This window comes from Polyergus mexicanus, unplaced genomic scaffold (assembly GCF_030449975.1).
Source record: "Polyergus mexicanus isolate NDT 795.1 unplaced genomic scaffold, iyPolMexi1.0 SCAF_10, whole genome shotgun sequence".
NCBI classification, from domain to species: domain Eukaryota; kingdom Metazoa; phylum Arthropoda; class Insecta; order Hymenoptera; family Formicidae; genus Polyergus; species Polyergus mexicanus.
In genome coordinates, this window is record NW_027223330.1 from 4,729,183 (window position 1) to 4,743,711 (window position 14,529).

The following is a 14,529-nucleotide window of genomic DNA, read 5'->3' on the forward strand; positions in this document are numbered from 1 at the left end:
ATTTTACATGCTGAATATATCTTACATATATTTTATATGCTGTATATATTTTACATATTTCAGATACTTTATATGTATTTCATATTTTTATATGTTTAAAATAAAATACAATTTGTATGAATTAAATCACATTGTCCTTGTGTATCCAAGAGTTGTGCGATCCATCGAATCCCAGCCATTTCACGTAAACCTCGTCACCTTTCCTGCGCAGTACTTTCTCCACGAGATACACGTCCGGATAAGTCGCGCGATGCAACTCGTATTCGTAGAATGCTCCAGCAATAGATTTTCCGCGATAGTCCTCGAGTAGATAGGTTACGGGATTAGTACGCTGCACTTTAATAATCTTAAATACCTCGGTGGTCCAATTTGGTGTGTAACCCTTCTCGAAGATCGTCTTATACTTGCTAACGCGTACCGGGTTACCTACTTTAAATCTTGCTGGTGCCGCAATCTTTACGTTGCTATATACTGTATTTAAAAGTTTATCGGCTATCGCGGGGGTAACATCGATAGGTCTCATACCGATAGTGCGATGCTTGCGCGCGTTGTAATCCGACACGAATCGCGGCAACGCGTCAACCCACTTGTAAGTTCCGTTCAGCGTAAACATTTTCCACATGTCATTCTTTAACGTGCGATTAAATCGTTCGACAACCGATGCCTTCAACACCGAATACGTGGAATAATGATTGATGTCGTGTTTTCTTATGAGACGTTGTACGTCGATGTTGTAAAATTCTTTTCCCATATCGGTTTGCATGTTTTTCGGGCATCTCTTACTATCTCGAATTATCTCAGCGATAGCATCAGCCGTCTCAATTCCGCCTTTACTCTTGAGCGGTACAGCCCACGCGTACTTGCTCAGCACATCGATGACGGTGAGTATGTAGTGGTAACCTTTGTTGAAACGAGAGTACGGACGCATCTCGACGATGTCAGCTTGCCACAGGTCATCGTAACCCCGCACTATGACGCGTCTTCGGGGAAAATTTCTTCTTGCCGAAGCATGCAGTTCCTCGACGAGTCGTAGCTTCTCGATATTTTTACGTCCGTTGGATTTTAACGATGTCATGTTTTTAGTGGTACGGCTAGTCGGCGCGTAATAATATGTGCAAAGAAATTACATTATGATTTATATCTTTAACCTTTTTTTTTTAATTATTTAATAGTCGTTTATTTCCGTTTATTGTCATTCAATAGTCGTTCTTTATCATCCGCTACCATTCGTTGCCGTTCGATAGCCGTTCGTAGCCGTTCCTGACCCGTCTGGTAGTCGTTCCTGATTCGTTCGTAACCGTTCCTGACCCGTTCCTGAGCTGTTAGATAACCGTCCAATAACCGTTCGTTGTCGTCCGCTGTCATTCGTCAGCCGTTCGTAGTCGTTTTTGATCCGTTTGTTGCTGACCATTGTTGTTCGTTGACGTTTCGTTGTCGTTTGTTAGCGTTTCGTTGACGTTTCGTCGTCGTTCGTTGGCGTTTCGTTGACGTTTCGTCGTCGTTTCGTTAGCGTTCGTTGACGTTTCGTCGTCGTTTCGTTGACGTTTCGTTAGCGTTCGTTGACGTTTCGTCGTCGTTCGTTGGCGCTTCTAATCTAGCGATATTCGCAAGCCGAAGCTCGTTTATCAGAGTCTGTAACGCACGCACGTCTTTCTCGAACGCAGCAAGCTTCTCGTCTGACTCTTTCAGTTGATTTCTCAACGTTTTAACGCAATGATCCACGTACAGTTTGTTGACGACGTCGGTATCAGCCACAGGTTGCGCTACACGACGAATCTTGCGCGACCTCGCGTCAAAGTCCGTAACGGTGCGACACAGAGCGTTATCGCGCACGAAACTTTTCATTAATCCACTCCATCGACGGTACGAAATGACGTTCGTCACGTCTTTACTCTGCTCGGATATCCCAAATTTGTTGATATGCATCATCGATGCGAGCGATGTCGGTCGATCGATTGATTAGTTTTGTCGAGACACCGTTTAATTTATAATAATGCCGGCTTCGCGAAGTTCCTCGATGATCGACAAGATCTCGTTGTCGTCACCGTTGTGAACCGCTTGGTGCGAAGCATCCAGCAATCGTAGACGATCCACCAGCTCGTTGGGATCGTCCCAGTGCACGTAGTCAATCTTGTTATCGGTTAGCGTCATTTCGCGAGGCGCGAATAATCCCTTTCCAGATTTTGTTCTTTTGGGTTCGATCGGTATCAACTTTGCGATTATTTCTTTGTACTTGTATCCCCTGTTACTCAGTAATCGACCGTGCGCATCGTGATTGCGTTTATGCGCGCTCGTCGTCAACAGCATGCTCTTGTACGTTTGCTTATCATCCTCCGTATAGATGACGTCATCGGGAAATTTCTTAAAGATCAACTCGTAAAGACCAGGTGTGCCGACGTATCGTATGCCATCGATAATTATGCTATCCGCGTTGTCCACGTCAAAACGTTTATTACCAAACATCATTCCATTCTTGCCGAGATAAACACCGTACACGTTGTCTATACCGCTTTCTTGATCGCCGCTCAAGATAGGCCAGATGTACCTTTGACCCAGTGGACCTAATTGATCTCGCAATGTTTCTTGACCTTCCGGCGTTTGCAACTGATTTCGAACGGATGTCATGAGCGAGTCGTCCGTGGTTTCAAAAACATCCTGGCTCGTGAATAATTCGGGCATCGTAGGTTGTATAGTTCTCATTGACGCGGACGGTGTAGAGGTTATCAGCGGTACATCCAGTGGAGCGTCCGATCGTTTCGATTTATGCGGTGTCGGTGAGCGATCCGACCTGACGTTTGATCGTTTTCTCTTTTGCGGTGTCACATCATCATCATCGTCCTTCTCGCGCTTCGGGATGGACAACGCTTCGATCCCCGCGTCGGTGTTACTCGCAGGCTCGTTCTTCACCGCGATTGAGCTAAAGTTGTCGACGATCTTTTGTAACGGCTCGATGAGAGGTCTAAAGCGCCTATCCAACACGATATCCTCCTCGATCTTACCGGTCTTCAAAGCGCGATGTTTCTTGCGAATCGATTCGCTAGTTTTCACAATTGCCCTCGCAATCTTCTCGCGCTCGCGAATATCCTCGTTCTTATCGATCGCAGCCATCGCGGAAAAACAAAAATGTCAATCTCTCTTTCACGTTTCACCCCGACGAAGTATCGGCAACAACTAATTGTTTTGCGGTATCGCGAACACGTTAAATCCTTTTCTGTATCGACCATCGTTGTGCGAACTGTCCTTGTCTATTACTACGAATCCGTACTTGCGCTGCCAACAATCGCGACACAACGCGCAAAATTCATCGTACGGCATGTCGGTATTCACATGATCGTTGTACACGTGTTTCAGGTTGATACCATCCTGTTTGAACAAGATCAGCAGGTTCGCATTGTCGCGTATCAGATGTTTAGGTATTCTCGCGTACGTCTGGCAGAGATAAAAGCAGTCGACGCTCGAGTGTCGACCCATTGAAAAGTACTCTCTCACCGCATTTTGCTTATCGCATGCCACGTCATCGAACACGAAGATTGAGTTTGGACGCGCCTCGCTCGGCGGAATGACGTCACTGTTGTTGGAGAATGTGAAGTAGCCGATTTCGTCGATCGATGTCAACAAATTTTCCAGATATCGATATTTCGGTTGTTGCAATGACTTCGAGTACACGTACACGTTTTCGAAACGTACACCGTGCGGACTTTCCAGCAGGCTTATTAGAACGTTGGTTTTACCGCAATTCGAGGGGCCACAAACGATCGCGCGTATAGTAGTCGGTAGCATCGTACCATGCTTGCGCATCTCCGCGTTGTCCCCCATCGATCGTAATCTGTCGTCGCAATTCGTCACGCGTATCGCCAAAGGTTGTCGCACGAATTTCATTTTCACACTGTCGACTGAGGAATGCTGGATCGAACGCCTATTTATAGATGCGCGGAACCGCAAATCGCTCAGTAACAAAAATGTTCGTGCTGCTGTTGAGACCTTCCGATATTTACAATTTGAGCGCCGAACAGTTACAATTTGTGCCGAAAGTCGTTCTGCTGCGAATGTGCGGCGATCACGTCCACTACATGTGGGACAAGCTTCCCGAACATATAAAAGCTGACTCAGAGGTTCAACAATATCGGCGCTGTTACGAACATTACAATCAACCGTGGCAGCGAACGCACATCGACGGTCCAGCACCGTTAATAAAAAATTGTGACAAATGCCAGCAAAAATTATAAGAGGTTGTGGTTTCTTAAATCGTGCGATAAACGCACTTCCTTTCGAGTTACATATTCCCGGCTATCAGTTTTGCGATCCGGGCACTCATTTGGAAAAACGATTGGCGAGAGGTAATCGGGGTATAAATCCATTGGACGCGGCGTGCTGCGAGCACGATATAGCGTACTCCCGGAGCAACGATCTCACCGAGAGACACGCGGCTGACAAGATACTCGCCGAGAGAGCGCGAAAACGCATCGTTGCGAAAGATTCGACTCTCGGTGAGAGAGCCGCAGCCACAGCTGTTTGGGCAGCGATGAAAACCAAGACAAAAATCGGTATGGGTATGAAGACGAAGACGAATACGAAGACGAAGACGAAGATGAGGACTACGCGGAAAAGGTCGACGAAAAAACGGATACTTCCGACAGCGAAACGAGGCGGTGTATTGCCGATTCTACCAATGTTGGGCGCGCTCGGATCCTTGATCGGTGGAGCGGCCGGCGTGGCCAAGGCGGTGAACGACAGCAAAGCCGCGCGCCGTCAGCTGGAGGAGCTGCAACGTCACGATCGCGCGATGGAAGGCAGCGGACTTTATCTCGCTCCGTATAAATACGGACAGGGACTGTATCTCGGTCCGTACAAACGCGGACAAGGAGTGGTAACGAAGAAAAAAAAAAACGTCGAAAAGACGCTAAAAATGCCCACGGGTGTGACAACAAACATACAATTAGAACAATTGGCGAAACGTATGCGTATACCGTACTTTAGAGGGGTTTTCATGCGTGATTCGTTACCGATCGGTGGTATATATCGAAACGAGAGCGGCATCGTGAATTTGGATATCACCAAAGGACCGGGTACTCATTGGGTAGCGTACGCAAAGAGGGGAAATCGTGCTATATATTTCGACGGTTTTGGTAATCTTCGACCGCCGAATGAATTGGTGCGATATTTCGGACGGTACGTTACGAAGATCGAGTACAATCGCACGTCCTTTCAAACTTACGATCAAAGCATCTGCGGACAATTGTGTCTGCGGTTTCTCTGAACGGTCGACGACAATCGGTGTGAATTTAAAGCCTGACGATGCGCCGTTAAGACTCAGTATTCGTTAAACAGTTTTGTCGACATGTCTATGACATTCACGCTAACCGGGAAGAGTAGCGTCCTCGCGGCACACTACCATCCAGCTGTAGATTTGAGCGACGGTGATTACGAGCTCGGTCTAACTAATTTTGAAACTTATCATACGATATCGAACGTGAATTCCTCGAATAATAAATTTTATTTCGATGAAGATGACACGGAAATTACGATTCCCGAGGGATCGTACGAGATACACGCAATACACGAGTTTTTGAAACGTGCAATTTCACGGAAACGCCCGCGACGCGTAGTTCGCTCCGACAATCGCGGTGATATCACGGTGATATCGCGAGAGGAGACCGTTCGAGCGAACGGTGACGAAGACGAGGCTGTAGAATACCCGATAGTGCTCCGTGCTAATTACAATACGATGAATAGCGAGATCAAGTGCGCATTCAGAGTAAACTTTAACAAACCTAACAATATTGGATCGCTGCTGGGATTCTCGTCGAAGCGTATATTGCAGCCGAAACAGTGGTATCAATCGGACATACCGATTAATATCATCAACGTAAACATTATCCGCGTAGAGTGTAACGTGACCGCGGGTGCACTCAGCAACGGCAAACGCGTTCATACGATACATGAATTTTCACCGAGCGTTCCGCCAGGATATAAGATATCGGAAACACCGGCGCAGATCATTTACCTGCCGATCATCGCGCGGAGCATTACGGATCTAACGATACGCGTTGCGGATCAAGACGGACGATTGCTCGATTTTCGAGGAGAAGAGATTACCATCAGATTGCACGTACGACGGCGACAAAATTAGAGTGCGATACATGAGATGCTCGTGTTGAACGACTCGAAACACGCGAAAGATAATAATATCTTTACGGTACCGATTGATGATATCATCCGATCATCATCATCATCATCATCATCATCATCATTAGGTTGCGCTAAAAAGATCAGAAAGAAGCTCAACGCATCGAACGTTAAATTTTTACAATCTTTGGGTTTCGCGGTGCGAAATATCTAAGAAAACATGACCGATATCCTTAATATCGGAGGTGAGCCGGTCTTTGACGATCGTATCGTCAAGATCGAGACTCACACGTACAACCCGTACGCCAATACGACGTTTGAGCACAGCGATGAGATACGAATACCCATACAACAACAGGATCTGTATACTTTGCCGTATGAGAGTTTTCTGTACATCGAGGGAAAATTAGTGATAAACAAACCAGCTGAAGGGTTTGATGTTGTACTGGGGAATAATTGCGTCGCGTTCATGTTTGATGAGATTCGATACGAACTCGATGGTGTGGAGATTGATCGTAGCAGAAATGTGGGAATAACCAGCACACTCAAGAACTATGTAACGATATCTTCCGATAGAACCGTGATTATGAGAAACGCCGGCTGGGATTCGCCTATTAACACGAATGGATACTTTAATTTTTGCGTACCGCTCTACATGTTATTGGGATTTTGCGAGGATTACAGGCGCGTGGTGATTAACGCTCGTCACGAATTGATCTTAATACGATCGCGCAACGATAACAATTGCCTGATTGGAAATTTGGTGCTGGAGCCTGTGATCGACATATTCAAGATACAATGGCGAATGCCGCACGTCGTATTGAACGAGATTAACAAGTTATCGATGCTGCGCGCCTTGGAAAGCGGACAATACCTCAGTATGGGTTTCCGCTCGTGGGATCTGTACGAATTTCCGCTATTGCAGTGTACAACCAAACATTCGTGGCCCATTAAGACCGCGACTCAGCTGGAGAAGCCGCGATACGTTGTTTTCGTTCTGCAGACGGGTCGGAAGAACGTCATGTCCGAGGATACGAGTCGATTCGACGACTACAAATTGACCAACGTGAAACTCTATCTGAACTCGGAATGTTATCCGTACGACGATATGAATCTGGATTTCGATAAAAACAGATGGTCGATTTTGTACGACACGTATCAACGTTTCTGCAAAAATTATTACGGATACGAGTATCTCGAGCCGAGTCTCACCGTCACGCAATTTTTACGTAACGGTCCATTCGTGATCATCGATTGCTCTCGACAAAACGAATCGGTCAAAAGCGCAACCGTGGATGTGAGATTGGAATTCGAGTGTAAGGAGAACGTGCCGCCGAATACCACAGCGTACTGCCTCATCATACACGATCGCGTGATTCAGTACAACCCGTTGACCAATGTTGTGCGCAAAATCACCTAAGTGTGGGGGGAGGGGAGAATGAGACGATATAAAATCTATAATACATCAGAATCAATCACAGTCTTCTTCTTTTCGACGTGCTGATATAAAAAAAACGTCATGTCCGTACCAACGTTCGTGGACCTACAAGGATTCTTCGTCGGGATGAAATTTGTCGTAAAGGAGGTGGCGGTGCTGAGAAAGGGGACCGTTCTGGCGCATTACATTTTTACATACCCCCTACCATGGAATCTCCTCACAAAATCCGACAAATCGTGTGCTTCCTGGCTGATCGCGAATCACCATGGATTACGATGGGAAGACGGAAACGTACCGTACAGCATGGCTAAACGCTTGATTACATCAGCCGTGCTTGGAACAGAAGAGGATGGCGATACGTCGACTCTCGTGTACGTCAAGGGATGCCAGAAACGAGAATGGCTGGTGGATTTACTTGAGAATTATGCGAGAGAAAACCTAATCATCGAGACTTTGGATGCTGATTACGAAGATATTGAATCTTTAAATAATCTAGATGTTACTAATACTATACGATGTGGAAAACATGTTAAGAATTGTGCATTACAGAATGTATTAAAAATATTTAACTGGTGGTTGCAACGTTAAAAAAATATTTTTATAAATAAAATGTGTAAACGTATTTAATGTTTTTTATTTCTTATTCTCCCCACTCCTTTCCTCGGAAGTTGTTTCTAAGAATTCTTTTAACATTGATCGTTGCCCCTTCTCCTAAATTTTCTGAGCATTAATCTCCCACCACATCATATTTTTGAAAATAAGCGTATTATCGGTTAGTTTTTACACGATCAGTGTTGCATCAACCGTACTACTTCTCATAACTTAGAGAAATGTACTCCGCCGAAGGAAACAGCAACGGTGGCAGACGCATGAATTATTACGTTCCTCGAGATGAAATTAGGCCGTACAAGAAACCGCTTGATTTATAAGTATCACAAATTTTCATATATATATATATATTTTATGTTTTTTCCATGCTATTTCATATTTAATCGTATTTTTCAGACACGGTAAACCTCGTTGTATACCACGTATTTTGGTACGCAGATTCGCTTTGACGCGCACTGCGTATAAATACTTGGATATTGGAATCAGCGTTGAATCACAGCGTGGAATCACATCTTACGTGGAATTACATCTCGGCGATAACCGAGGCAATCAAATCGTATTATCTATTGACACATGGGAATCGCTAATGCTGAAACGAGCGGACGTTGAACGACTTGTGCAAACGCCCGATCATACACCAATATGGATTAACGATTTAACAATCGAGATTGTTAAAATACGATACGAATGTTGTAAAACTTACGTTACGCGATTCTTGCTTGTACATGAAACCGTCAACTATATTTTTCTTATTCGAACTCGAACACTGTGTTAATCATGAATATTTGAAGCTGTGTGAGAATTTAGAAGCTGTAAATGAGAGTTTCGATCGATTTGTTGTTAATTTGCAAGGTAATATGTTTGGCGCCGAGAAAGATAACGCTGTTAAAATCTTGCGCGATGTTTTTGATAAAACATCTATCATAGATTGCGAACTATTAGCTTATGCTGTGGATGAAATTTTGTCTGAAACCTTGAGACGAGGTGATGTATTTTAACATAAATAAATGTGCTAAGAAGAGAAAAAAATGAAAAGAAAAAAAATGTTTATTTCTTTCGCTTCCCTTACCTTCCCCACATATAAGATAGATATGTAACTGTGGCGCGACCGGATGGGAGAAGGATAGCGCGAGGCGTTCGCGAGTAGGAAAAGGAAAGCATTCTATGGGTGTGGGAGAAGGATAGCGCGAGACATGCACGAGTAGGAAAAGGAAAGAAGGAAGCACAGAAATAATCGACATTTTAAAAATCTAATAATAATAATAATAATAATAATAATAATAATAATATGGGTATTTCGTTAGAAGAATTTTATTATCTAGTCGGTATCTTTTAGTTTTCTACCAAAAAATTCCACTTTCTCTTCCAAAGGGACTCGGGCGCTTTGGCGTTCGTATCACGCGATAGTTTTAATATCTATTGATAAATAATAATATGGGTATTTCGTTAGAAGAATTTTATTATCTAGTCGGTATCTTTTAGTTTGCCACCAAAAAATTCCACTTTCTCTTCCAAAGGGACTCGGGCGCTTTGGCGTTCGTATCACGCGATAGTTTTAATATCTATTGATATGTACATATGTTGATCGATGGAGAATCGGAAAGAAGTATAGAAGAGAGTATAGAAAGTGTTAACAAAGTAATGAATTTCATGTATAAAATATATTTTTATGTTTAACATATTCAAATCTTATTTGATTTTTATTATTGTGCTATACATGAAAGCAACATTATATCTTGCGAGACGCTATTTGTTCATAATATAATATAAATATAATATAATAATATATGTATACTGTCATATTTTTTAAATAATCAAACATTAATACTGAAAAATAATATTTATCAAATAGCATAGAAAAATGTGATAAATATAGATACAAGCATTTATCACAAATCAATAGAAATGCTATATTTATTAAGTAAAGGAAAAGGAGGACTTTGGACGAATGATTGTTCCTTATCGGCTTTCACCCGCGTGATGTCATTCCCCCGCGGCACCAAAATCCCCCTCCGCCCGCGTGACGTCATGCCCCCTCGCCGGCAAGGTTTCCCCTCGACCCGCATACCCCTCGGAGGACCTGCGTTAGAACTCTCCTAGTAATACTACTTGCAACTTTGTCAAAATACAACTTTACCATTGAAAGAAATATTCGATAGTGTCTGCAGAAAGTAAGTATTTTGCTAGTTTTTTTAGCATATATTTTCAAATCATTGTATGTCCACCTATTGTGGTGAACATATAATGTTCCAAAATTTGTAAAGTGTGACAGTGCCCCGAAAAGTCATAACATCATAACTTGTGAGCCACGACAATTTTCCGAAAAATCATATAATTTTCCAACATCTATAAACACTACTATGCACTTATTAATGGAATGATTCTCCATTCTTCCACATTGCGACTATCCACCATCAATCCTGATTACTCAATTGGACTATTTACATCATAATTGATATAAATCGAAAGTTGCTGGGTATTTGCTACATAATAAATCGGTACTTCCACATTTCTTTATACATACGCACACACACACGCGCACTACACACACATACACACACGCGTGCGCGCGCGCACGCACGCACGCACGTACACATGTATATATTACATATTAATACATGTATAATTAATACGACATACATACACGCATGTATCGGAATTATGATTTTTCGAGATGTAGTTCTATTTTTCAAGTTCCGGCACATTTTTTCGGATCATGCCCACTTTTGTTGTGACTAAAACAATGATTAAAATAGAATAATGGTGTAAGAATAATAGAATATAAGTTTTTCAAACAATCTTTTCAAATAATCAATATATTTTTATGAGCTTTAAGTTTTAAATACAATGTAGATTATATCTTGTCGTTTTGCAATTTCAAATATCTTTATAAGATATATATACATATAATATAAATGATTTATTAATAGATTTTGTTTGTAAGATTTTTTTATCTGAAGAAGCACATAATATTAATATTTGTAATATTGTGAAAAAGTTTATAACACTTTATTTTTTTGTTTTATTTGATTAGTTGAAAAGTACTTAAACGAAGTGTTCAAGATTGAAACTTTGAATTTAGTCGATAAATTTAAACGGTAAATTCAACCGACAAATCTGAACGGTAAGAGCCGAAATCAAAACACGAGCGAGAATAAACATCGCCGATCGGGGCGTGATCGCGTAATCATAACAAAGAAAAAGTGTGACAAACGCCTAGATTCTCGAACGTTCGGTGTCAAAAATATCCTATTATAGAAATCGGTCGATCGCGACTCTTTACCGTCGTTAGTCAGTCAGTCCTCGACGACGATTCAAGCTGATCGAAACTCGCCAGTATATTTCGCGCTCTTGTTGTCATCTTCGCTCGTGTCGTTTATGCCTGTGTCGTTAGGTTCGCGCATTTCTTGTCGTTTAATTCGCTCGTGTCATATACGCTTTCGTCAATCTCGTTGTAAATTCTTAACTGACATTCTCGCATACGATCGAGCATAGAACTCAGTGTGAAAGACGCCTCATTTTCTTTATTATTACCTGCTTTATACTTAGTGATTTTGTGATTGTTAAGAATGTAGAGTCCGAGAGTCGACGCTCGTTAACCGTATCGCGAATGTCCTCTGCCTCGCGCTAAACCATCCGGCGTCCGCGTGTAAGATTTCCGTTTTTGCGAGGACTTCTAGCAAGAAGCTCTTCAAAATTTCCGAAATGCGGAGAAAGGCAGTTCGTCAAAGGACATTGAGAAGATTTCCGATCGGAGTCGCAGAATACGTGTCGTTGCTCGCTCCTATAGTTATTCAATAAACGATAATTTAAAACAACTTCATGCGAGTATCCTCTTAAGCCTCCTTATCCTCTAGTGGATCTACGGATTCGCGTTACACGCCGCTTCACGCTCAATTCTAAGCGCATCTCAAAGATTCGGGCGATCCTGTCGGGGTCGACTCCCAAACACATAAATAAAAAATCCTTATTTACACATCAAAGTAGAAAACAAAAATCGATTGCTAATACAAATGTATTGAATGTTTGTACAATGTTTTGTGCTATTGTTTCTTTTTTTGATAAATAGCATGATTAAACTATGACATTCTATTTCTTATATAAATATATGTGTGTATTCTACAAAGAAATTAAATAAAACGTTAAGAATCAAATATTATGATTTTTTTACAGAACAAAAATTAGCCTACGAATAATTATGCTATAAATCATTTCTTACAAAGTTAATGAGAACAAATAAAAGAATATTTGAAAATATATTGTACATTTTAGCGGTTACAGAAAAAAAAATTATTTAATATTGAGAGTTTATTTATCGTTTAAGAATGTGCTACCTTTCATAAATAAAAAACAAAATAATTTAAATACATATTTGCGATATTCTACCATATGATGTCTATGCTATCTGTTTAATTTATTTTTGAATTTCATATGCTCCCATTTAATTTTAGATATGAATTGTATACATCACTCTTTGTCCAGATATCTTTCAATTCTGTAATAATTTATGATTGTTGCTTGTAGCTTATATTTGTTGCTTGTAATACAGATATCCTGAAACAGCCGCAACATTGTCATACACAACATTGAAAACTACATTGTACCGTGAAAGAATCAAACTTCGCCCAAGTTTACCAAAAGATATGGAGACTCTTGCTGTGAATTTATCAACGTATGGACCTCTTGAAAGATTTTACAAAGGAAATGTGACCTGCAACGATGGAAAGAAAGCATTAATATTTACAAGTAATGAGCTGTTGCAAGAATTACAAAAATCAACAGAACTTTATGTGGATGGCACATTTAATGTAAGTTTGTATATCTTACAATATAATATATTATTATTTTTATATACTAAAAAATAAAAGTGATACATTTAAATAATGTGAATCTTTTAGATTGTGCCACGTGTACCATTAATGAGTCAAATGTATACACTACATACCCGATATGTGAATGTAGTAAGTATTGAAAGTTTATAGTAACATAGCATGTATTGTCAGCTGCAGTTTATTACAGTTACATGTATAAATATTATTCAATAAACAGCACAAAAGAGAGCATGGAAAAATTATAATAAGGAATTTATTTTATTTTTTTCTATCAACTGCTTATTATAATATAATATTATTTTAACAAGTATTGATTTCATTCTTTTAAAAAATGGACATAGAAAATATCAAGTTAATTCAAAAAGAAAATCTAATTTTATTTATATTTTATATGTACATTGTGAAATTAGAAGTTATGTAAAAATATAATTCTTTTTATTTCTTATAATGAATTTATATATGCCTTTTAAATGGCTGCTTTTTTTTTAAGTAATAGTGAAATCATGAAATTCAAACAACACCAATAATTCTTTATATCTCATACTCTTACATATTTAAATACATTGTTTAATAAATTGTTTTAATAAAAGGGATACTGTAGTCCGTTATATTTTGTTGCTATGATGTTTATCTTGTGTGAAAGTCGTTCTAGTAATATGTACAGAGCTATTTGGAATAAAATTATAGAATTAGTGCCAACAAAATTTAAAGTTTATAATGAGCGACTATGAGATGGCAGCCATGAAGGTGATGAATGAACAATTTCCAGCAGCAGAGGCACACGGATGCTGGTTTCACTATAATCAAGTATTATAATTTTATATAATAATTTACTTTTTATGTTTTGTATTCTATATTTACATGAATCAATCATTATAATATATAATACATTATGATTGTAAATGTTTTGTAACCCCAAGGGGAACAATAAAGATTATTAATTAATACATAATACATAAATATTCACTTACAGGCAATTTTGCGTCACTGGCGGCGATTAGGATTAATGGATGCACTAAGAAACATTTTATCAATGACTACCCTTACGGAAAAATACACTCAACTTTTGGGTGTTGACCATTAAAAAAACATCAAAAAAAACCTTCAAAGTTGGGTGTGATTTCGGACCATTGATTGAAGGTTAACCTTTAAATGATAGTTAATTGATGGTTAACCTTCAGTTAATGGTTAATCCTTAAAAATGACGGTAACCCTGAAAATAAGAATCCTCAAATGAAAGTAACACCCAAATGAGAGTAAACCCCATATTTGAATGTTCTCAATTTACATTCGATAATATATGCAAAATCATCATCAGATGCGGGATTTATATACATATACTCTTATTAGGGTATTACTCTCATTTTCATTTCAGATTCCCTAAACAAAGTAGTAAATGAATGATAAAAAAAATCAACTCTGATTTCTTATTTTTAATTACATCTTTCAAAAATTCAACTTTTATTTCTCTAAATACGATGGAAAGTATAATTTATGAAACAAATCATATAATATCAAATAAAA

The 14,529-nt window shown here is 39.9% G+C and overlaps 1 pseudogene; it reads left to right on the top strand.

The window, feature by feature from the left end:
- Window positions 1-14,529, top strand: part of LOC138936991 (uncharacterized) — a 36,204-nt pseudogene that overhangs the window by 7,148 nt on the left and 14,527 nt on the right.